Genomic DNA, 23083 nt, shown 5'->3' on the forward strand with positions numbered 1-23083 from the left:
CATCACCATCATCAATACCATCATCATCAACACCATCACCATCATCACCGTCACTGTCATCAACATCACCATCATCATCACCATCACCATCCTCACCGTCATCATCACCATCACCGCCATCATCACCGCCCTCATCAACAACAGCATCATTGTTATTATGATCACCATCACCATCACCCTCATTGGCAACATCACCATCATTGTCACCATCACCACCACCACCGCCATCATCACGATCACTGTCATTGTCCCCGTACCCCCTGCCTGTGTCCAGGCTCTGGCTTCCTTTCTGCCCCATCACTCTTCTGCTGGTCACGATTCTCTCATCAGTGGCCCAGTTCTCCCCAGGCATTTCTAGAAACATCTAGAAAACTTAAACAAAAGCGAGGAACCAGAAGGTTGATCATCTGATCCACGTGGGCCAAGGCGGAGCCCACAGCTGAGACTCTGCCACGAGACCTGAGTTTGCAGCCCTTCTGCCAAGGCAGCCACGTTCTCCTTTCACAGGATCTACCGCTGGTCCTCTGAGTCGGCAGCGAAGCCCCAGTGTCTGCACAGGTCGCCAGGGCCTCCGCCCACAGCTCCACTTCAGCTCACTCCCCCTGCCTTTGATTAAACCCCTCCTCCTCCTGTCTTAATGTCATCTTGGAAGACCTGCTCAGAGCGCCATTTCAGGAAGGAGGGCCAGGCCAGGAGCAGGCCACTGGGAGCCCCCACCCCTGCCCCACACAGCAACCCCTCTCACCCGGATCAGCCAGAGACCTGTTCCCAATGAAAGAACGTTCTGGAAAGCTAAGATGTACAACTAAAATTACCCAAAGATACAACTGTCGGAGTTTGATCCCTGCATCAGGAAGATGCCCTGGAGGAGGGCATGGGCACCCACTCCAGTATTCTTGCCTGGCGAATCCAATGGACAGAGGAGCCTGGCGGGCTATGGCTATGATCCAGGGGTCGCAAAGAGTCAGACACGACTGAAGCAACTTAGCGTGCACACGTGACAGAGCTTTTGTTTTGGTGACAGTCTTTCCAGCGTCACCGGGACTCTCCAGCCTTCGCAAGTGAAATACATGGGGGACAGCACAGACCACGGGCTGCTCTTCATCAGCGAGTCTCAACCAGTAATCTTTTTAGTTCATTCTTTCTTTCCCTACCCTGCCGATTATTGCTGTTCCATCATTTACCCAGGAAAACAGATAACTAAGTTTGTTAAGAAAGTCATTTCAGCATTTACGTGTTAAGTAGGTTCCGGGTAAAATCAGATTAAGCCTAATGAAGTGCACAGGCTTTTGACAACAATGTTTCTCACTCTGTACTTTAGATCTAGAGCTGCTTTCCTCATGGTTGAGTCTGTCCCCAACTGGATATGTACCCGTCTCTTCAATGGAATGTAATTCGGCAAACTTGTCGGGTTTAATTTGAATTAAATAAACTCCCTGTGCTCAGAAAGTTGCTTTTCTCCACATTCCCCCCAGGATGCCAATCCCATCATCTGTGTCACACAAACATTCCAATAGATGATAGTACTTCTAAGCCAAAGCCCCCGTGTGTGTGTGTGTGTGTGTGTGTGTGTGTGTGTTAGTCAATCAGTCCTGTCTCTTTGCGACCCCATGGACTGGAGCCCCCCAGGCTCCTCTGTCCAGGGAATTCTCCAGGCTAGAATACTGGAGTGGGTTGCCATGCCCTTCTCCAGGGACCTTCCCGACCCAGAGATTGAACCCAGGTCTCCCGCATTGCAGGCAGTTTTTTACTGTCTGAGCCACTCAGGAAGCCCAAAGCACCTCGATAATTTGACAGCATTATTTCTATTTTCAAATGATTACTATGAAATGTTGGGTTAAGTGTTAATAACCTGTGCTTAATAACCTGGTTTTAAAGAGGGCATGGTGGGACTTCCCCGGTGGTCCAGTGGCTAAGACTCCCACACTCTCAGTGCAGGGGGCCCAGGTTCCAACCCGGGTCAGGAAACTAGATTCCAAATGCCACAACTACAAGTTCACATACCTCAACTATTTGGGACAGCCAAATAAAAAAATATTGTAAAAAATGAAAAAGGAAAAAGGGTATAAACACACACACATATAAAAGAAGTCCACCCTTCTTCCTTATTATTCTCTAATACATTAAAAAAACCACTTTATGCCTGGGCAAAAAGTCCATCCACAGCTGCTTAGACTTTTCTCCTCCAATGTCTTATTGTAAAGGGGGAAAAAAAAAGTTCTCTACTGGGGGTGGTGAGTACTGGGTTCTTTCCATGTCTTACAGTGAGGCCTACTCAGGGTTCTCATTTCACACAGCAGGTTTGGGTGAGGTTATTCTCCAATCTCCCTGGACAATATGAGACCATTTGAGTGGCAGGTACCTTTATGACAGCTAAAGAGTCAGACACGACTGAGCGACTGAATTGAACTGAACTGTTAGTACCTGAACTGGCAAATTTCACCTGCCCGACTGTTGAGATTTTATAATATAATCCTGTGAAAAAAGGCTTGATGAGAATAGGAGGAGAATTTATTATGTGTGTGTGTTCCATCGTGTCTGACTCTTGGTGGTGCTATGAACAGTAGCCCACCAGGCTCCTCATGGCATTTCCCAGACAAGAATACTAGAAGGGCTTGCCATTTCCTTCTCCAGGGGATCTTCCCAGTCCAGGATTGAACCCGTCTCCTGCGTCGCCCGCAACGGCAGGCGGATTCTTTACCACTGCGTCACATGGGAAGCCCCATAACTTACTACAATACCACAAAATGGTGATAAGATAACAGATACTAGCCAACAGTAAGAGCCGATTCCTTATCCAAGAGATAGCTGAGGTATTGGGAGAAGAAGAGAGATCTAAAAGAAAAAAGTAGGTCTGGGCTCCTCCAGAGAAGAGATTACTCCGGTAACAAGGGAGGGAGGAGCCACAGGGTGATCAGAGACAAAGGGAAAGACCCAAGCACCCTTCCATCAGCCCGCCTGTCCGCAGCAGACACAGAGGAGAAAACAGTCAGGAGGGCAACTTCTCGGGCAGGACTCAGGCCGGCCACATCCCACCCCATCCCCAAGACTCAGCACTGGGGGCAGGAGGAAGGGGAAGAAACTCATCTAGCTCAGCTTTCCTCTCAAAAATGTCCACAAGGCTTCCCTGGTGGTGCAGTGGATAAGAGTTCGCCTGCCAATCCAGGGGACATAGGTTCAATCCCTGGTCCAGGAAGATCCCACGTGCCACGGGGCAACTAAGCCTGTGCTCCATGACTACTGATGCCCATGCGCCTAGAGCCTGTGCTCTCAACAACAGAAGCCAGCTCAGTGAGAAGCTCAAGCACCACAACAAAGAGTAGCCCCTCCTCACTGCAGCTAGAGAATCAACGGAGACCCAGAGCAGCCACCAGCAGTCAGTTCAGTTGCTCAGTCATGTCCGACTCTTTGCGACCCCATGAACCGCAGCACGCCAGGCCTCCCTGTCCATCACCAGCTTCCGGAGCTTACTCAAACTCATGTCCATCGAGCCGGTGATGCCATCCAAACATCTCATCCTCTGTCGTCCCCTTCTCCTCCTGACTTCAATCTTTCCCAGCATCAGAGTCTTTTCCAATGAGTCAGCATCAGGTGGCCAAAGTATTGGAGTTTCAGCTTCAGCATCAGTCCTTCCAGCGAATATTCAGGACCGATTTCCTTTAGTGTGGACTGGTTGGAAATACATAAATAACAACCAAAAAAATACCCACCTCTATCTTCTTTACAAAAAACAAAAATATGTCCACAGAAATACTCCCTTCAGCAGAGGAAACTAACTCTGAAGGGTCTGGAGCAATGGCCTAACCCAATCCAAACAACCTGGCCTGAAAAGTCTTCGTTTTGTCTTTAAAAAGTTCATGTAAATTTTGTGTTAGATCATGGCACGTCCATGTTTGTTTCCTTTCTTAAAGCTCTGTTCCCTGGGACCTTCTGGCAACGTGGATGCTTGAGTGAGCTGGGCCGCGTTTGCCCGGCAGCTGGAACAGGACACAGATGGCCAGGATGTGGCGGCTGAAGAATCTGCATTTACCCTGGACTCCTTCAGGATGAGACCAAGAAATGGGAGCCCAGGGTGTGCCAGCCCACTTCCCAGTGCCAGGGCACAGCACAGACTCAGACAGCCCCTGGTTTCACAGACCCAGACAGCCTCTGGTTTCAAGGAGCCCAGGGTCCCACAGAGAGTAAGCAGGGGGCAGCAGCTGGGGCCAGACCTGGGCTCTGTGACCCAGCCCTGCCCCCCACTTATGCCATGCTACCCCCTGTGACCCCAAAGAGCCCCCAGGACCCAGCAGAGAGCACCTAGAGAAGGGCGCAGATGGTTTCCAGACTCTCCCTAATGTCCTGGGGCCTTTGACAAGGGCAGGACACCTTGACTGCCAGGATAATCCTCTCCCTGCCCAGAGGGGCAGGCAGGGTTAGGTCACGTGGTTATTAGGGGGAAAAATTAGGCTATTAGGAAAAATTAGGATGGCTCAAGGCCTGTCCAGCACCCACAGGACAGAGCGAACTCCTCGCTTTTGCAAAGCACACACTCGAGAAGGTCCATCTCCTTTGAGGAGTCAGCCAGAGGGAAGCTTTTGAAACCAGACTGTCCTAAAAGACAAATCACAGTTTCAGCCTTTTCAGAACACAGAAGGAGTGGGAGAAAGGGGGCAGGAAGTGCCAACCTGGCTAAAATTGGAACCAATATAAATAATTAAAATAATCAGGCACATTTGAAATCTCTCTGTGCTTCTGGCTCTGCTTCCCCTAAACATTAGCCCTCTTATGCCTCTAGAAACATTTTCCTTAAATGTTAGCCCTCTTTTCCTCTAGAAATGGAGGTCAGATAAGGATCTCAGTGACCTGAGATTATATTGTCTTCATTATATTGTCCGGTTTCAGTAACTTCTTAAATTTCCTCATGATTTGGGAGGTGAAGAGGAATTTCTGTATATCATGATGCTATGAAAATCCTTTCCCCACAAAAAAGATCCAGGAAACTTGGGGGGAAAGAATCCATCACACAGGTAAACACGATGCTTTTATTATTTGTAGATCAAAAGTCACAGTGTTTGCTCTACCAACAGGGATTCCTGGCTCTGTGACTCAGGAATGCCAGTTAACCAATCTGTGCCTCAGTTTCAAGTCGGACCAGAGTTCACAACCCACGAGACTGGATAAAGGATGAAATGGGATCAGGCGAGCGGAGCACACAGCACTCAACCAAGGACATCGGTATGATTAAGGCGCATAAATGACTACATTAGAAGGCAAAATAGAAGAGGCCTTCAAGAAGAGCATTCCAGGAAAGGTTTCCTACTGCGTCTGCTATCTCAGAGTGTCAAAGGCCCTTTGAGGAGCCCTATACCCACAGGGGTGGAGCCCTACACAGAGATCAGAGGACAAAACTCTCTAGAACTGACCAAGCCTCGTGGCAACAGCTCTCTGCACAACCCTTTGCAAAATCCTGGGGCTCCGTGTCCCACCATTCGGAGCCCAGCTCCTTCTGTATCCCCCACCCAGGCCTGGCCTCCACCTCGGGCCTGAGCGGGCCCTCCCTGCCTCCTCCCGCCCAGATCAGTTCACAGGGCCCACGGGATGTGGCAACCCCACCTCGCAGTCCGCACGCTACCCCACACGGAACGCTGCTCTCATGACAGGTCACTTCTGATTCACAACTTGTCTCCTGCAAGTGGGGCACCCAAGCACTAGCACCCCACGCCCCAGACCTGATGGGGGGCTCTAGACTTCTCCAGGAAGCATTCCTGAGGTGGGGCAGGTGGTCAGGGGCTCCCCTTTCTGCTTTCCCACCCTCCCGCCAGTGTGTTAACAACGACCCACTTGGCTTTCTGTCTTGTCCTCCAGGCAGTGGCCCTGTCTGGCGCTTCTGTGCACCCGCAGCACCCCGCCCACAGCAGGCTGGATACGTGGATTCAGAAGGACGATTCTGGAATCGCCTGGGGTGCAGGAGTAAGACATCCCCCCCAACTCCGGTCCATCTTTCTGGTCCGAGGGGAGGAGGGAGAAGGGCAGACACAAGGGACAGGAAAGGGACTGGACACCCCGTGAGCCCCAGGCGAGGGGCTGGGGAGCGGGCCTTACCTGAAGCAGGGCAGGTCTGGGAAGGGCAGGGACGGTGGTCTCCAATCCAGGGAGAGGCCCGAGACCAAGGACTAGAAGGGAGGAAGGGGTCTGAAACACCCACCGCCACTGAGGGTGTTCAGAGAGCAGGGATCGCTAGAGAGACCAGGGCGTGGAGCAACTAAAGGCCCAGGAAATGAGGCAAAAGGGCAGATCCCAGCAGGGGTGAGCTCACTTATGCTGAGCAGCTCAAAATTCTTTCTACAGATATGTTAATCCATCCCACCCAGAGTTCAGGCCACCTGGCCCAGGGGTGTGTTTTAGTCACTCAGGTCACTATTTGCAAGCCCATGGACTGTCGCCCACCAGGTTCCACTGTCCGTGGGATTTCCCAGTACTGGCGTAGGTTGCCATTTCCTTCTCTAGGGGATCTTCCTGAAACAGGGATTGAACCCCGGTCTCCTGTATTGCAGGCAGATTCTTTATCTTCTGAACCACCGGGGAAGCCCTAGGGTCTCCCTACACCGAGTTCTGAGAAGTGCTATCAGCCCATCCAGCCCCGCCCAGCTGCCTGGGGTTACAAGGTGACTCTGTTGCCGGTGTGTCAGAGAAAAGAAACTAAGCCTGGGATACTTCCAGCTACACGGCTGCCTTTTCCTTGGCATGCATGTGTGCTCAGCCATGACTGACTCTTGCGACCCCAAGGACTGTAGCCCGCCAGGCTCCTCTGCCCATGGGATTCTCCAGGCAAGAACACTGGAGTGGGTTGCCATTTCCTCCTCCAGGGGATCTTCCCAACCCAGGGATGAAACCCATGTCTCCTGCATTGGCAGGCAAATTCTTTACCACTCAGCCACCAGGGAAGCCTTTCACTTACTCTATTATGATTTTCCAATTCATATCTGTTAATTTCAGTGAATGAATTGCACCTTTGGACTCATCTTGGTAAACCTGGGAAGTACAGGCTAGCCCAGAGGGACAAGAATGCTTGGATTGGGAAGTCAACCATGTGGGTCAGACGTGGGAATTTCCTAAAGCAGTGGTTCTTAACTGCAGGTGCCTTCACCCCTCCAGGGGACATCTGGCAAAGTCTGGGGCATTTCCAGCTGTCACAACTAGGGAAGGGGCAGCAGCTAGAGGGTGAAGGCCAGGAACACTGCTGAACATCCTATAAAGCACAGATTGGCCCGAAACATCAACAGTGCTGAGATGAAGTGTGTGTGTTCAGTTATTAAGTCGTGTCCAACTCTTTGTGACCCCCACAGACTGCAGCAGGCCAGGCCTCCCAGTCCTTCATTGTCTCCCAGAGTTTGCTCAAACTCATGTCCATTGAGTTGGTGACTTTTGCCTCTTTTTGCTGTGATGAAGAACTCAACCTGGGAGGGCCTGGCTGGAAGGCATCAGATTAGGCAAGTCTGATCCCGGGTCTCTTGTGCCTACCTCTTTCTCTAGGCTACAGCATCCACTCAGTCGGTGCTAGAAACTTCGATGAGAAGCCCCCAGTGCAGTCACAAGGCTAGAACTGCTACTGCAGGCAGGTGTGAGCAGAGAAATAGGGGCAGGGGCCAGGTGGCAAGAAATCACGCATCTTCTAAACAGCAGCAGTCCATAAGCAGACAGAGGAAAGCAGAAACCTTCAGACTGATAAGAAACCACACACTTCCGGTGATAAGGGTCCCAGTAGCAGGCAAAGAAAGGGGGGGAGAGGCCAGAATATCTTGAGTCCAAAAACATTTTGCTCAGTGTGGTGTCGAACACCAACGCCACAACACTTCTGATCACACAGGAACAAAATCCCTCCTCCCTTCTGGAAAATAGAGCTGGGATGAAAAAGCAGGGAAATTGGCCCCTAAACTCTTTCCCCAGTGATTTCCACCCCTTCATGTGAACACCCCTCATAACCCATTTCCCAAAGATGCCTGGTGTGGCAGCTCCTCAAGGGTCAGCTCTCAGAGGGAGAGTGGGTCCACGTTAAAATAAACTCTCCCTTTCTTCTCTTAACCTCCCCGCTTTGTCTCTGAATTCTTTCACAACAAAGAAAGAACCTCAAATTCACCGGCAAGGGAACTGCAGTGAATTGCCTATAACATATCAGCATCTGAAAAGAGGTAAGAGAAACCCAAGTATGACAGTAGCTGTTGCGAGAAGGCATCAGAGGGCAGACACACTGAAACCATAATCACAGAAAACTAGTCAATCGAATCACACGGACCACAGCCTTGTCTAACTCAATGAAACTAAGCCATGCCATGTGGGGCCACCCAAGATGAGCGGGTCATGGTGGAGAGGTCTGACAGAATGTGGTCCACTGGAGAAGGGAATGGCAAACCACTTCACTATTCTTGCCTTGATTTCCCATGAACAGTATGAAAAGGGAAAATGAGGGGATACCAAAAGAGGAACTCCCCAGGTCGGTAGGTGCCCAATATGCTACTGGAGATCAGTGGAGAAATAACTCCAGAAAGAATGAAGGGATGGAGCCAAAGCAAAAACAATACCCAGTTGTGCATGTGACTGGTGATAGAAGCAAGGTCCAATGTTGTAAAGAGCAATATTGCATAGGAACCTGGAATGTCAGGTCCATGAATCAAGGCAAATTGGAAGTGGTCAAACAGGAGATGGCAAGAGTGAACATCGACATTCTAGGGATCAGCAAACTGAAATGGACTGGAATGGGTGAATTTAACTCAGATGACCATTATATCTACTACTGTGGGCAGGAATCCCTTAGAAGAAATGGAGTAGCCATCATGGTCAACAAAAGAGTCTGAAATGCAGTATTTGGATGCAATCTCAAAAAAAGACAGAATGATCTCTGTTCATTTCCAAGGCAAACCATTCAATATCACAGTAATCTAAGCCTGTGCCCCCACCAGTAACACTGAAGAAGCTGAAGTTGAACAGTTCTATGAAGACCTACAAGACCTTTTAGAACTAACACCCAAAAAAGATGTCCTTTTCATTACAGGGGACTGGAATGCAAAAGTAGGAAGTCAAGAAACACCTGGAGTAAAAGGCAAATTTTGCCTTGGAATGCAGAATGAAGCAGGGCAAAGGCTAATAGAGTTATGCAAAGAGAATGCATTGGTCATAGCAAACACCCTCTTCCAACAACACAAGAGAAGACTCTACACATGGACATCACCAGATGGTCAACACCAAAATCAGATTGATTATATTCTTTGCAGCCAAAGATGGAGAAGCTCTATACAGTCAACAAAAACAAGATCAGGAGCTGACTGTGGCTCAGATCATGAACTCCTTATTACCAAATTCAGACTTAAATTGAAGAAAGTAGGGAAAACCACTAGACCATTCAGGTATGACCTAAATCAAATACCTTATACAGTGGAAGTGAGAAATAGATTTAAGGGAATAGATCTGATAGACAGAGTGCCTGATGAACTATGGATGGATGTTTGTGACATTGTACAGAGACAGGGATCAAGACGATCCCCATGGAAAAGAAATGCAAAAAAGCATAATGGCTGTCTGAGGAGGCCTTTCAAATAGCTTTGGAAAGAAGAGAAGTGAAAAGCAAAGGAGAAAAGGAAAGATATACCCATTTGAATGCAAAGTTCCAAAGAATAACAAGGCGAGATAAGAAAGCCTTCCTCGGTGATCAGTGCACAGAAATAGAGCAAAAGAACAGAATGGGAAAGACTACAGATCTCTTCAAGAAAGTTAGAGATACCAAGGGAACATTTCATGCAAAGATGGGCTCAATAAAGGACAGAAATGGTATGGACCTAAGAGAAGCAGAAGATACTAAGAAGAGGTGGCAAGAATACACAGAAGAACTGTACAAAAAAGATCTTCATGACCCAGATAATCACGATGGTGTGATCACTCATCTAGAGCCAGATATCCTGGAATGTGAAGTCAAGTGGGCCTTAGAAAGCATCACTATGAACAAAGCTAGTGGAAGTGATGGAATTCCAGTGGAGCTATTTCAAATCCTGAAAGATGATGCTGTGAAAGTGCTGCGCTCAATATGCCAGCAAGTTTGGAAAACTCAGCAGTGGCCACAGGACTGGAAAATGTCAGTTTTCATTCCAATCCCTAAGAAAGGCTATGCCAAAGAATGCTCAAACTATCGCACAATTGCACTCATCTCACATGCTAGTAAAGTAATGCTCAAAATTCTCCAAGCCAGGCTTCAGCAATACATGAACTGTGAACTTCCAGCTGTTCAAGCTGGTTTCAGAAAAGGCAGAGGAACCAGAGATCAAATTGCCAACATCCGCTGGATCATGGAAAAAGCAAGAGAGTTCCAGAAAAACATCTATTTCTGCTTTCTTGACTATGCCAAAGCCTTTGACTGTGTGGATCACAATAAACTGTGGAAAATTCTGAAAGAGACAGGAATACCAGACCACCTTACCTGCCTCTTGAGAAACCTGTTTGCAGGTCAGGAAGCAACAGTTAGACCTGGACAAGAAACAACAGCCTGGTTCCAAAGAGGAAAAGGAGTACGTCAAGGCTATATATTGTCACCCTGCTGATTTAACTTCTATGCAGAGTTCATAGAAACACTGGGCTGGAAGAAACACAAGCTAGAATCAAGATTGTCGGGAGAAATATCAGTAACCTCAGATATGCAGATGACACCACCCTTATGGCAGAAAGTGAAGAGGAGCTAAAAAGCCTCTTGATGAAAGTGAAAGAGGAGAGTGAAAAAGTTGGCTTGAAGCTCAACATTCAGAAAACTAAGATCATGGCATCTGGACCCATCACTTCATGGGAAATAAATAGATGGGGAAACAGTGGATGGACTGTGAAGAAAGCTGAGCATTGAAGAATTGATGCTTTTGAACTGTGGTGTTGGAGAAGACTCTTGAGAGTCCCTTGGACTGCAAGGAGATCCAACCAGTCCATCCTAAAGGAGATCACTCCTGGGTGTTCATTGGAAGGACTGATGCTGAAGCTGAAACTCCAATACTTTGGCCACCTGATGAGAAGAGTTGACTCATTGGAAAAGACCCTGATGCTGAGAGGGATTCGGGGCAGGAGGAGAAGGGGACGACAGAGGATGAGATGGCTGGATGGCATCACCGACTCGATGGACCTGAGTTTGAGTGAACTCTGGGAGTTGGTGAAGGACAGGGAGGCCTGGCGTGCTGCGATTCATGGGGTCACAAAGAGTCCGACATGACTGAGCAACTGAACTAAACTGAACTGAAAACAGCGACTGCTATGAAGCAGTAACGGGATTAAGGAAGAAGGTCAGGATAACAGAGCAAGAGATTCTGGAGATGGGCCTCAAAGAGTGATAACATTTGGGAAGGCAGCTGCTCACCACACCTCCTTTCACCTTACTCTTCCCCACAGCAGAAGAGAGAGGTTCTTTTCGTTTTCAACCTCAACCATGAGGAGATGCTTGACAGAGCATCAAGAAAATTCACCATCAAGAATAATGACAGGAAGCTCAAACCAGTGCTCTATGACAGTCTAGTTGCTCAATCGTGTCTGACTCTGCGATCCCATGGACTGCAGCACGCCAGGCCTCCCTGTCCCTCACCATCTCCTGAAGTTTGCTCAAACTCATGTCCGTTGAGTTGGTGATCCCATCCAACCATCTCATCCTCTGTCATCCCCTTCTCCTGCTTCAATCTTTCCCAGCATCAGTCTTTCCCATCAGTCTTTCCAGTAAGAGAGAGGGGAGGGGAGGAACAAGCAGGTGCGCAGTAGGAGGTTTCAGATGTTGCTTTTGCTGGTGTGTGGACGGCTTCTGCATCCTGGGAGGAAGCGCTAGAGAAGGACAGACTCTTTACAATTTCATCAGCCTGGGTTAACCTCTGCCCACAGAGAGGGGACAGCTCAGGAGGGAGATGGGAAAAAGACCAACCTTCATCAATTCATTTCCCTCATTCTCTTGTCAAAGTTTGTCCAAGATAAGCGTTAGCGGTATCTTTGCTGATAATTCTCTGCCTTTAGATTCACTAATAGATTCGTTGACAATCAAAAACAGATAAGAAAAGCTGACTCCATCTACCCACAGCCTTGGGACTCACGGAGGGCAGGCATAGCAGGTATTTTATGAGCAACTTTGTGGCAAAGGTCAATCCTTGATTAAAAATTGATTCTGATGGTATCTTTAGGGTTTTCTATGTATAGTGTCCTGTCACCTGCAAAGAGAGATTTACTTCTTTTCCCATCTGGATTCCTTTCTCTTTCTTCTCTCATTGCCGTACCTGTGACTTCCAGAATTATGTTGAATGATAGTGGCACCCTTGTCTTTGTTCCTCATCTTAGAGGAGATGCTCTCAGTTATTCACCATTGAGAATAATGCCAGGAGCTCAAACCAGGGCTCTGTGACAATCTAGGGGGTGGAATGGGGTGGGAGGTGGGAGGGAGGTTCAAGAGGGAGGAGACATGTATACCTACGGCTAATTCATGTTGATGTATGGCAGAAAGCAACAGTATATTGTAAAGCAATTATCCTTCCATTAAAAATGAATAAATTAAAAATAATAATATTTAGACTTCCTTGGTGGTCCACTGGTTCAGACTCACCTCTCTCAATGCAGGGACCCAGGTTGGATCCCTGGTCAGGAAGTTAGATCCCATATGACGCAATTAAAAGATCCTGCTAGCCACAACTAAATAAAAAACCACATTTATAATAATAATAATGCTTAAGCTGATTATATGTTGAGTTCAGTTCAGTCATGTATTAAAAAAATCTTAAACTGGTTCTGAGCACAGTTCATATTTAATTTATAGGATGAACTGCACTGTCACTCAGATATTTTAATCATAGGGCCTGTTCCCTTCCTCCACTGGACCAGCTCTTTGGCTAAACCACAACAAAGCAACAAAGCTCCCTCAGTCAGTCAGTTCAGTCACTCACTCATGTCTGACTCTTTTTGACCCCATGGACTGCAGCATGCCAGGCCTCCCTGTCCATCACCAACTCCCAGAGCTTGCTCAAACTCATGTCCATTGAGTCAGTGATGTCATCCAACCATCTCATCCTCTGTCGTCCCCTTCTCCTCCTGCCTTCAGTCTTTCCCAGCATCAGGGTCTTTTCCAGTGAGTCAGCTCTTCACATCAGGCGGCCAAAGTACTGGAGTTTCAGCTTCAGCATCAGTCCTTCCAATGAACACCCAGGACTGATCTCCTTTAGGATGGATCTCCTTGAAGTCCAAGGGACTGTCAGGAGTCTTCTCCAACACCACAGTTCAGAAGCATCAATTCTTTGGTGCTCACCTTTCTTTATGGTCCAACCCTCATATCCATACATGACTACTGGAAAAACCACAGCTTTGACTAAACAGACGTTTGTTGGCAAAGTAAATAAAGTCTCTGCTTTTTAATATGCTGTCTAGGTTGGTCATAGCTTTTCTTCCAAGGAGAAAGCGTCTTTTAATCTCATGGCTGCTGTCACCTTCGGCAGTGATTTTGGAGCCCCCCAAAATAAAGTCTGTCACTTTTTCCATTGTTTCTCCATCTATTTGCCATGAAGTGATGGGACCAGATGCTATGATCTTAGTTTTTTATAATGCTGAGTTTTAAGCCAGTTTTTCACTCTCCTCTTTCTCTTTCATCAAGAGGCTCTTAGTTCCTCTTCGCTTTCTGCCATAAGGGTGGTGTCATCTGCATATGTGAGATTATTGATATTTCTCCAGGCAGTCTTGATTCCAGCTTTTGCTTCTTCCAGCCCAGCGTTTCTCATGATGTACTCTGCATAGAAGTTAAATAAGCAGGGTGACAATATACAGCCTTGACGTACTTCTTTTCCTATTTGGAACCAGTCTGTGGTTTCTTGTCCAGGTCTAACTGTTGCTTCCTGACCTGCATACAGGTTTCTCAAGAGGCAGGTCAGGTGGTGTGGTATTCCCATCTCGTTCAGAGTTTTCCACAGTTTGTTGTGATCCATACAGTCAAAGGCTTTAGCATAGTCAATAAAGCAGAAGTAGATGTTTTTCTGGAACTCTCTTGCCCTTTCAATGATCCAACTGATGTTGGCAATTTGTTCTCTGGTTCCTCTCCCTTTTCTAAAACCAGTTTGAACATCTGGAAGTTCTCAGTTCACATACTATTGAAATCTCGCTTGGAGAATTTTGAGCTATTGTGAGCTACTATAAAGCAATTATCCTTCAATTAAAAATGAATAAATTTTTTTGCTATTGGGTGAGATGAGTGCAATTGTGCGGTAGTTGGAGCATTCTTTGGCATTGCCTTTCTTTGGGATTGGAATGAAAACTGACCTTTTCCGGTCCTGTGGCCACTGCTGAGTTTTCCAAATTTGCTGGCATATTGAGTGCAGCACTTTCACAGCATCGTCTTTTAGGATTTGAAATAGCTCAACTGGAATTCCGTCATCTTCACTAGTTTTGTTCATAGTGATGCTTCCTAAGCCCCACTTGACTTCACATTCCAGGATGTCTGGCTCTAGGTGAGTGAGCACACCATCATGGTTATATGGGCCATGAAGATCTTTTTTGTACAGTTCTTCTGTGTATTCTTGCCACCTCTTCTTAATATCTTCTGCATCTGTTAGGTCCATACCATTTCTGTCCTTCATTGTACACATCTTTGCATGAAATGTTCCCTTGGTATCTCTGATTTTCTTGAAGAGATCTCTAGTCTTTCCCATTCTGTTGTTTTCCTCTATTTCTGTGCACTGATCGGTAAGGAAGGCTTTCTTATCTCTCCTTACTATTCTTTGGAACTCTGCGTTCAGATGGGTATATCTTTCCTTTTCTTCTTTAACCACCTCTATGGCTAAACCACAACAAAACAACAAAGCCCCCTGAAAACTATTAAAGTAGCTTGTCTTAGAAGTACTGCTATAAGTTCCCTCCCGCCTCAAGTTCTAAATTACTATTCTCTCTTCCAGAATTTCTGAAGCTCCTAAAACCTAGGATGAAAGGCATGCAAGGGAAGGTCCACATGGTAGAGAGCTGCTGAGAACTGCAGAAACACTGCGTGTCTAAATCCCAGGCACTGGGCTGGCCCTGCGCACAGATGCAAGATGATGCCACTGAAATGGGGGACTGGTGGTGGGGAGCGGTACCATAGTCTTGAGTCCAATCTCAGTTCTGTTTCGGTTACTTATTATGATGTTAGGTGAGTAACATACTCTCATCTTTACTTTCTCTCTCCATAAAATGGAGAGCGATAACAGTTTTGACCCGCTCTGTTTGTTACGAGGATAAAGGGAATGAAGAAGTGTGAGGTCTGTGCAACTGACTAGCCCATGAGGTGCCCTCAGCCAGGTGGGCTGCTATGATTCTCACATATACCCTACAGGTTGGCGGGTCACCTCAGCATCTCTGATCGCTTCTGTAGGTTACCCTTCATCCCCCAGACTAAGGAATACTCTCCTGCAGGAAATTCAGTGTCAGGAAGTGTCCTTCCAACTGCGAAGGTCACAATGTGCCTCTTCTCCTGCGGATCCTACATAGAAATGACCATGAAACAGCCATTCGGTATGACCCAAGGTCAGAGGGGAGAGACCTCTGCCACCCAGTTATCTGGAACAACTTCCTGCCAAAGGGAGAGGCTGACCTCATCTGCAATCAGAATAACAAAGAAGGGGAATCTGCTAAGTGTTTGCTCTAAAGGTCAGGCGGGCACCGGAGGGGGTGTTCCGGATGAACTTCGTTAGGTTGCCCATATAATTTCCTGCTGAAGGTAGAAATTACAAGGGGCCAAACAATCCTGCTGAGAGGAGCTCCATGACAGCAGGAAATACAAACAGGAAGCTCTGCAACAAGTTTAAATACTTATTTAACATAATTTATTGGGGATATTTGGATTTAAGGTGTTGAAACCCACTTGCTTTTGTAGAATGAGACACAGGCTTGCAATGCCTTATGGGAAATCTAATGACCGGGGATTATCTAGTAAAGCAATGGGTATATAATTTTGATGCAGTTGGGAGCTTGTCCTTTAAACATGTCCTATTTTGAGTCCATCTGGAGGGAGCTGTAGTCCCACAGAAGTCTACAAGGAACTCACTCTGAGGGAACTTTGAGAGATAATCTCACTCAGCTTGTGCTTTTCAGAAAGAGAATTTACAAGCCTGCTCCACATTGTGTCTCTGTGTCTGCAGGGTCAAAACCTCACTTCTTCCATTTAGTTTACTACTTACTTCCAACAAATGTTTACTGACATCAGACATATGCCCAACCACTGAGGAAGACACAAGAAAATTATAAGATGAACAGTCAACTGCTAAGCACTCTACCTCTCTGCCCAGAACAATCTATGTATAGAACTGTTCAATGAAAGAAGCATCTGGTGCCATTAGCCAATAAATGCTTAAATCAAAAACAATACCCCCTGTATGTATCAGTTCAGTTGCTCAGTCGTGTCTGATTCTTTGCGACCCCCTGGACTGCAGCACGCCAGGCTTCCCTATCCATCACCAAATCCCAGAGCCTGCTCAAACTCATGTCCATCAAGTCGGTGATGCCATCCAACCATCTCATCCTCTGGCGACCCCTTCTCCTCCTGCCTTCAATCTATCCCAGTCCCTGTCCCTGTATGTATGTGTGTGTGTGTGTGTGTGTGTGTGTGTGTGTGAACTGAAAGTTGCTCAGTCATGTCCAGCTGTTTGCGACCCCATGGTCTATACAGTCAATGGAATTCTCCAGGTCAGGATACTGGAGTGGGTATCCTTTCCCTTCTCCAGGGGATCTTCCCAACCCAGGGATTGAACTGAGGTCTCCCACATTGCAGGTGGATTCTTTACCAGCTGAGCCACAAGGGAAGCCCAAGAATACTGGAGTGGGTAGCCTATCCCTTCTCCAGCAGATCTTCCTGACCCAGGAAATGAACCGGGGTCTCCTGCATTGCAGATGGATTCTTTACCAACTGAGCTATCAGGGAAGAAAAATGGAATATTACTCAGCCATTCAAAAGAATGAAATGTTGCCATTTGCAGCAACACGACAGACCTAGAGATCCTCATACTGAGTGAAGTAAATCAGGTAGAGAAAGACAAATATTATGTCACATCACTTATATCTGGAATCTAAAAAATAAGTAATACAAATCAATTTATTTATGAAACAGTAACAAGACTTGCGGGCATAGAAAACAAACTTATAGCTACCAAAGGGGAAAGGGGAAGAGGAGGGATAAACTAGGAACATGAGACTCATAGATATACACTGCTGCTGCTGCTGCTGCTACGGCGCTTCACTACTCTCCATTAAATAGACAAAGAGTAAGGATTTGCTGTATAGCCTGTGGAACTGTTTTCAGTAATAATAAGTTTAATTTACAACAATCCTTAATGGAAAAGAATCTGAAGTTGTACACTTGAAACTAACACAATATTGCAAATCAACTACGGTTTAATAATAATAATAAAGCCAGTACTCGCTGGTTTAAGGGACTGTTTCTCCATCTTTCCCCCTGCTAGTTTCTGAGCTTCTTCAAGGAGGAATTAGTTGCCTATTTATTGCCACATCCATAATATATAGTGTCTGACACATACTAATACCATTTTTGAGTGAATGCATAAATGGATGGATGATATAGGAATGAATGGGTGATGACTGAAAGGAAGAACCAAAGGTTAAAGGAAGAAGTAAAGCAAATCAGGTTGGAGAAACAAAAACAAACACAAGTAGGAAATCTTTGTGGAGAAAGTCTTAAACAATAAAGGAAAACAGGTTAGAGAGACTGTTCCATCATAGCTTTCACCAAAAATTGCTCTTATTTTAAGATATTCAGGCACTCAAAGAAAACGGAGATCAGCCAGTCACCATCTTGGGCTCCAAAGTCACTGCGGACAGTCACTGCAACCACTAAATTAAAAGACGCTTACTCCTTGGAAGGAAGGTGATGACCAACCTAGATAGCATACTCAAAAGCAGAGACATGACTTTGTTGACAAAGGTCCGTCTAGTCAAGGCTATGGTTTTTCCAGTGGTCATGTATGGATGCGAGAGTTGACCTATAAAGAAAGCTGAGCGCCAAAGAATTGATGCTTTTGAACTGTGGTGTTAGAGAAGACTCTTGAGAATCCCTTGGACTGCAAGGAGCTCCAACCAGTCCATCCTAAAGGAAATCAGTCCTGAATATTCATTGGAAGGACTGATGATGAAGCTGAAGCTCTAATACTTTGGCCACCTGATGCGAAGAGAGGACTCATTAGAAAAGACCTTGATGCTGGGAAAGATTGAAGGCAGGAGGAGAAGGGGACAACAGAGGATGAGATGGTTGGATGGCATCACGGACTCGATGGTCATGAGTTTGAGCAAGCTCTGGGAGATAGTGAAAGACAGGCAAGCCTGGCGTGCTGCAGTCCATGGAGTTGCAAAGAGTCTGATACAGTGTCTGAGCAACAAGCTATTTACGCATAATAAATGCACATAAATACTGTGAAAAGAGCAAGTTCATGACTTAAGCTTCCTCTTTCCCACCAGCTTAGCAGTGATCCTCCTTGGTTCCTACATGAAGCCAAATGTCCAAGTTACAAAGTTCACAAACGGATTTTGCCCTGGGACAGAGCTTCTTGAATTAGCGTTGCACAAACTCTATGGGATGTAGATGGTTTTTAAGCCAGGCTTGACTACATTCGAATACTGAGGTATTCAGAACTATGAATACAGTGTATTGCCATGCCCATAAGACCTCTTTTTCAGAATACAGCAGATAGAACAAAATATACTAAGTGTGCCCAGTGCTCACTTGAGCACCCCACAATTGAAAGCAACAGCAATGGTTAGTATTATTAGAATGCCATTTTGTTGTGTGTGGGGGCTTCCTTTCCCAAATTTCTCACTTCTTTTAAGTCTGATTTAAGTCTAGCCTTCACTTCTTGGAGTTTCAGTTCAACAATAACTGGGTTAGGAAGGATTCTGCATTCTGTTTACAGGGACTCAGATGGTAAAGAATCTGCCTGCAATGCTAAAGACCCAGGTTGAATCTCTTGGCCGGGAAGATCATTTCCAGGATTCTTGCCTGGAGGGTTCCACGGACAGAGGAGCCTGGCAGGTTATAGTCTACGGTGTTGCAAAGAGTTGGACGCAACTGAGGGACTAATGCTTTTCCACTTTTTCTACCAGTCTTGCTCTGAGTTAAACAAAATCCTGTCCCTGAATCACTACCGGTTCTCTCCACACCAGTTCTCTCCACCTGGCCCATTCCAGACTAAAGATGGACTTCTCCCTGCTTCAGACAAGAACCTTGACCCAGGACCCATCGCCCACCACCATCCTTGTTACCTGGGACACCTTTGCCTCTTCCCCTAGAATCATCTCTCTCTTCTCCTTCAAACCTTCAACGTCAACATCCTCGTAATATTCTTCCTAGGCTTATTGCATCTCACTTCTTTCTTGCCCTGCCTCCTTCTTTCCAACTGTGTGCCCACCTACTCACGTTGTCACCAGTTTGACAAATTTTAAACTTGAGACCACAGACCACCACTTCTATTTTCTTCACAAACTTGACAGCGTCCAGTTTAGAGCCATGCAATCCCAACAATGGTGAATGACTAACTCCAACTTCACCAGTTATTTCCTCAGCACCGCCTCCATCCACCCTTTCAGGGGACTCAGAATTGGCTTTGCATCCATAGCTCCATTGACCTTCCCCAGGTCAAGAGTGTTTGCTCCATGGACCCACTCCACTGATCCTTCGTTGACCGTACGCAGGTCAAGAGTGTTAAGTTTTTAAGTTCTACTCAGTCCAATTACAGGACAGTGGTTCTTTCTTTTTGGCTGAAATTACAAACAATTCTTGCTATTTTTCCTTTGAACCCCATCCTACAAGGCTTTTTGCTGTGAAACTCCTAGATTTGGAAGCTCAGAAGTGCCCCATCACACTTGACTTGCACACTGTCAATCTATCCTGCAGGGTCATGTGGTCCATCTGATGTGGTTGATCTATATCCGAGATCCGTGAGGACTTCAGGCTGGTAAACAGTAACCGAGCCTAACTGCTTCCCACACTCTTTGCAAACCTACACTCCAACTATTTATATATATTAGCCTGGGCTTTTCAAAACAATCATCTTATTTTTTTAATGACACTTTTGTGTGCTTTATGTCTTTAAACTAGCTGTCTTTATTAAGTCCCGCTAGTTTTGTGCCAGGCTATTTTTCAGATAACTTTTGTATCTGTAATACTTAAGACCTCTTGTCCTATAAGTTTTATAAGTCATAGAAAAGACCATGTTGAGATAAGGATCTTGGCAAGCAGAACCTCATTAAACCACCCCTTCTTCCTGCTTCCCCAGGGAGTTGGGGGAGGGGAGGGGGGAGTACTGGGAGGTTTCCAAGTGATGCTTTCCGAAGTCTAGCGGGAAGGCATTGTGAGGGCTAAGCCACCTTCACAAATCTTGATCTGAAACTACAGATAATTTTAAGACTCAAGGGTGATATTACTGTTGATCCATTCTATAAATCCTGATTTGGTAATTCAGGACACCCCTTAAAAGAATGGTGTCCGTTATCAAACATCTCAGATGCACTGAATGAAAACTGTCAGCTTGACTCCTCCCTGTTAATAAGCCGGTTTGGACTATGTCTGTTCAACAGATGGGTCACTTGATTTTACTTACATTTAACTTTGCCTGTTACTAGGTAGATGATACTTTTTTCTCTCTGTTTTATATTTTCCTTGAAAATCAACTCTTTTTCCCTCCATAGAGGATATTAAGAAGATTTAGTAGTTTTAACTTAGGGCTTGACTTGCCCCTGAGGTCCCTGCCCTACTACCCCCTGCCCCACACAATCACACACATCACATACACACCACAGACACTTTCTCCCTTAACTCATGATAGATACTTTTTTTTTCCAACTGAGAATGCTTAACTAACAGTCATAGATGAATTCATTCTTTCCCACTTTTGAAAAAGAAGACCCTCACCTTAAGGGGAGGGGACAGCCCTTGATCCCTATTAGAAAGATACCAAAAAAAAAAAAAGAGAACCCTGCTGGTAGTTACCGATTGTTACTTATACTTGTTGAACTTAAATTGTGTGCTAAGTAAGTTCAGACTAAAACAAAGACCCCTCTTTTAAACATTTAGACTCTGAAGCAAACCTGGGCAGAAAATAACACATCTGTCGGTGAATTCTCAAACACCCCTCTAAAACTTTTCTCCAGGATCTCATCTCCTCTAAAGAAGTGCGTGCTACCCACTCCCGCCCCCCCCCACCCCGCAACCTCTTTAGTTAGATCACAGATTTAACATCACGTCTTGAGAACAGTTTAGGTTTTCCAGAAAAACCAGAAACGGAAGACTTACATAAACATCAAATCACTGTTTTTCTAATTCCCAGATATGATGAAAAAATTTCATAGGCTGAAAATTAAGTAAATAAAGACGTAAGTATAAAAGCCTGTTTCCTTGACAACTCCCCTCCCCCAGCCCGCCTGTAATAGGGAAAAACCAAAACGGGGGGTGAGGATGGGTAGCCACGAAGCCAGGCTGCCTCTGAGCAGCCCCGGGCGAGAACCCGCGCGCGGAGAGCCACCGACGCGGAGCAAACACAAATAAAGCGATGGGTAGAGGGGATGCATTTGGTGTAGTCTTTTTGTGGTTGCCATAGAAACGCCAGAGACGGAAGAACATGTTGCCTGACACAAAAAGAGACCGATCGGTAACAGGAACCTTCGCCCCGGCTTCATCTATTGCAGAGAAAATTCTTTCACCCGAGGCGGGGAGGTGGAGGGAGGTGGGGTGGGGATGGCTGGACAGGGGTGGGGAAATGAACCCCAGCGCAGCAGCTCGGCATCCCAAGGCGCACAGACACGCTCCCCCCGGCTGAGCACAAAGAGATGGTCCTTGTGCGGCGGCAAAGCCCCTCCACGTTCCCGCGGTCGCCTCACTTCCTTCTCCTCCTTCCTCGCCTCCTCTCGCTTACCTACCCCTTCCAGAGGTTTTAGGGAAATCCAGCCAAGGAGAGAAATAACGAGGGAGAGACAGAGGGGCGCACACATCCGCCACGCCCAGAGGTGAAGCCGCCTGCAAACAGCACGAACCGCAGATACCTCCTTTCTGGCAGCCCTGGACACGTGGACTTAGAGATCGGAAACTGAAGGGAGCAGGCTGGGGTGCAGAAATTGCCACTAGTTTATAGGCGCTGTAAGACAGCCAACGCTGGAAAGAAAAAAGCGAGACTCCACCCATGGGGTGGACCCTTCGGGAAAGGGAAAAAAAAAAAAAAGTGGTCCTCAGCTGACGTCTCTCCCCACCCCATGTCACTTCCTTTTAAAGCTACAATTTAGCAGTTACGGGGAGGGAGAGGCGAGCTGCTGTAACATGAGTCCCTCCTCCTCCCCTTGCAATTAATGTAAGGAAGTGCTTCGGTAGGCTTCACGTTTGCAATCTCTGGCCGGAGAACCTGCCAGAATCGGAAACAAAGCCCGCTAGGTGGCCTTTTTCTTTCTCGCCCGCGCCTCGCAAATCCTGTTGCATCCTTGCGCCGACATGGCTCCTCCAACCTCAGCTCGGACCGAGCCGGCCCTGGCTGGGCTGAGACTTGGAAACTGCCTCCTCTCGTGTTTGGTAAAAGACCCGCACTCTGTAATGCCCCGCTCCCGTCTCACTGGTACGCGGTGCGGGAAGGACATGGCATTCCACTCGGAGGAGCCCCAAAGCACCTTCGGCCAAATTATACTGAAAACTCCAGCGATCTGAGGTGTTAACAACTGGGGAAAAGAGGCGTGGAGGTCGATGAATTTTCTCCCCGCAAAGCAGCCGCCAGCGTTGATTGCCTGCGCGCGCGCGCGCACCGGACACAGGCACGTGGCATTTGCGCCCAGTGTTAGGGTCTGGGCAGACCTTAACAATAAAATAGTGCCCTCAGAACTGAAAGAGGGCGGGGCTGTCGGGTCTCCGGAAATGCCAGGTCTCCAACACCCCTAAAAGTCTCTTTCCGCCTCCGAAGAGTTAAGGTGCGTGCCCTTCAAATGCTCTCTATTAGAACCATCGGCACAAATAATATTTGGGAATTAAAGTATGATTCCTATCTTCACCCCCGTTCTTTAGATGTTTACAATCCACAGGGGAATAAAATAAAATGTTCACAAATAACTAGACCAT

General features: G+C 46.8%; 1 protein-coding gene across 2 annotated transcripts in view; it reads right to left on the reverse strand.

The window, feature by feature from the left end:
- The window catches only part of AGPAT4 (1-acylglycerol-3-phosphate O-acyltransferase 4), a 126306-nt gene extending 104102 nt beyond the window's left edge, over window positions 1-22204 (reverse strand). Inside the window, exon 1 of one of the 2 annotated variants that reach the window (XM_040238939.1) lies at window positions 22030-22204. The gene's annotated coding sequence lies outside the window, so the exon portion shown is untranslated. Of the gene's footprint in view, window positions 1-21906 lie in introns of both variants that reach the window. The other variant, XM_040238938.1, reaches the window with a different exon arrangement.
- Between the last annotated feature and the right edge of the window lie 879 nt (window positions 22205-23083).

This window comes from Oryx dammah, unplaced genomic scaffold, assembly GCF_014754425.2.
Source record: "Oryx dammah isolate SB20612 unplaced genomic scaffold, SCBI_Odam_1.1 HiC_scaffold_4, whole genome shotgun sequence".
NCBI classification, from domain to species: Eukaryota; Metazoa; Chordata; class Mammalia; order Artiodactyla; family Bovidae; genus Oryx; species Oryx dammah.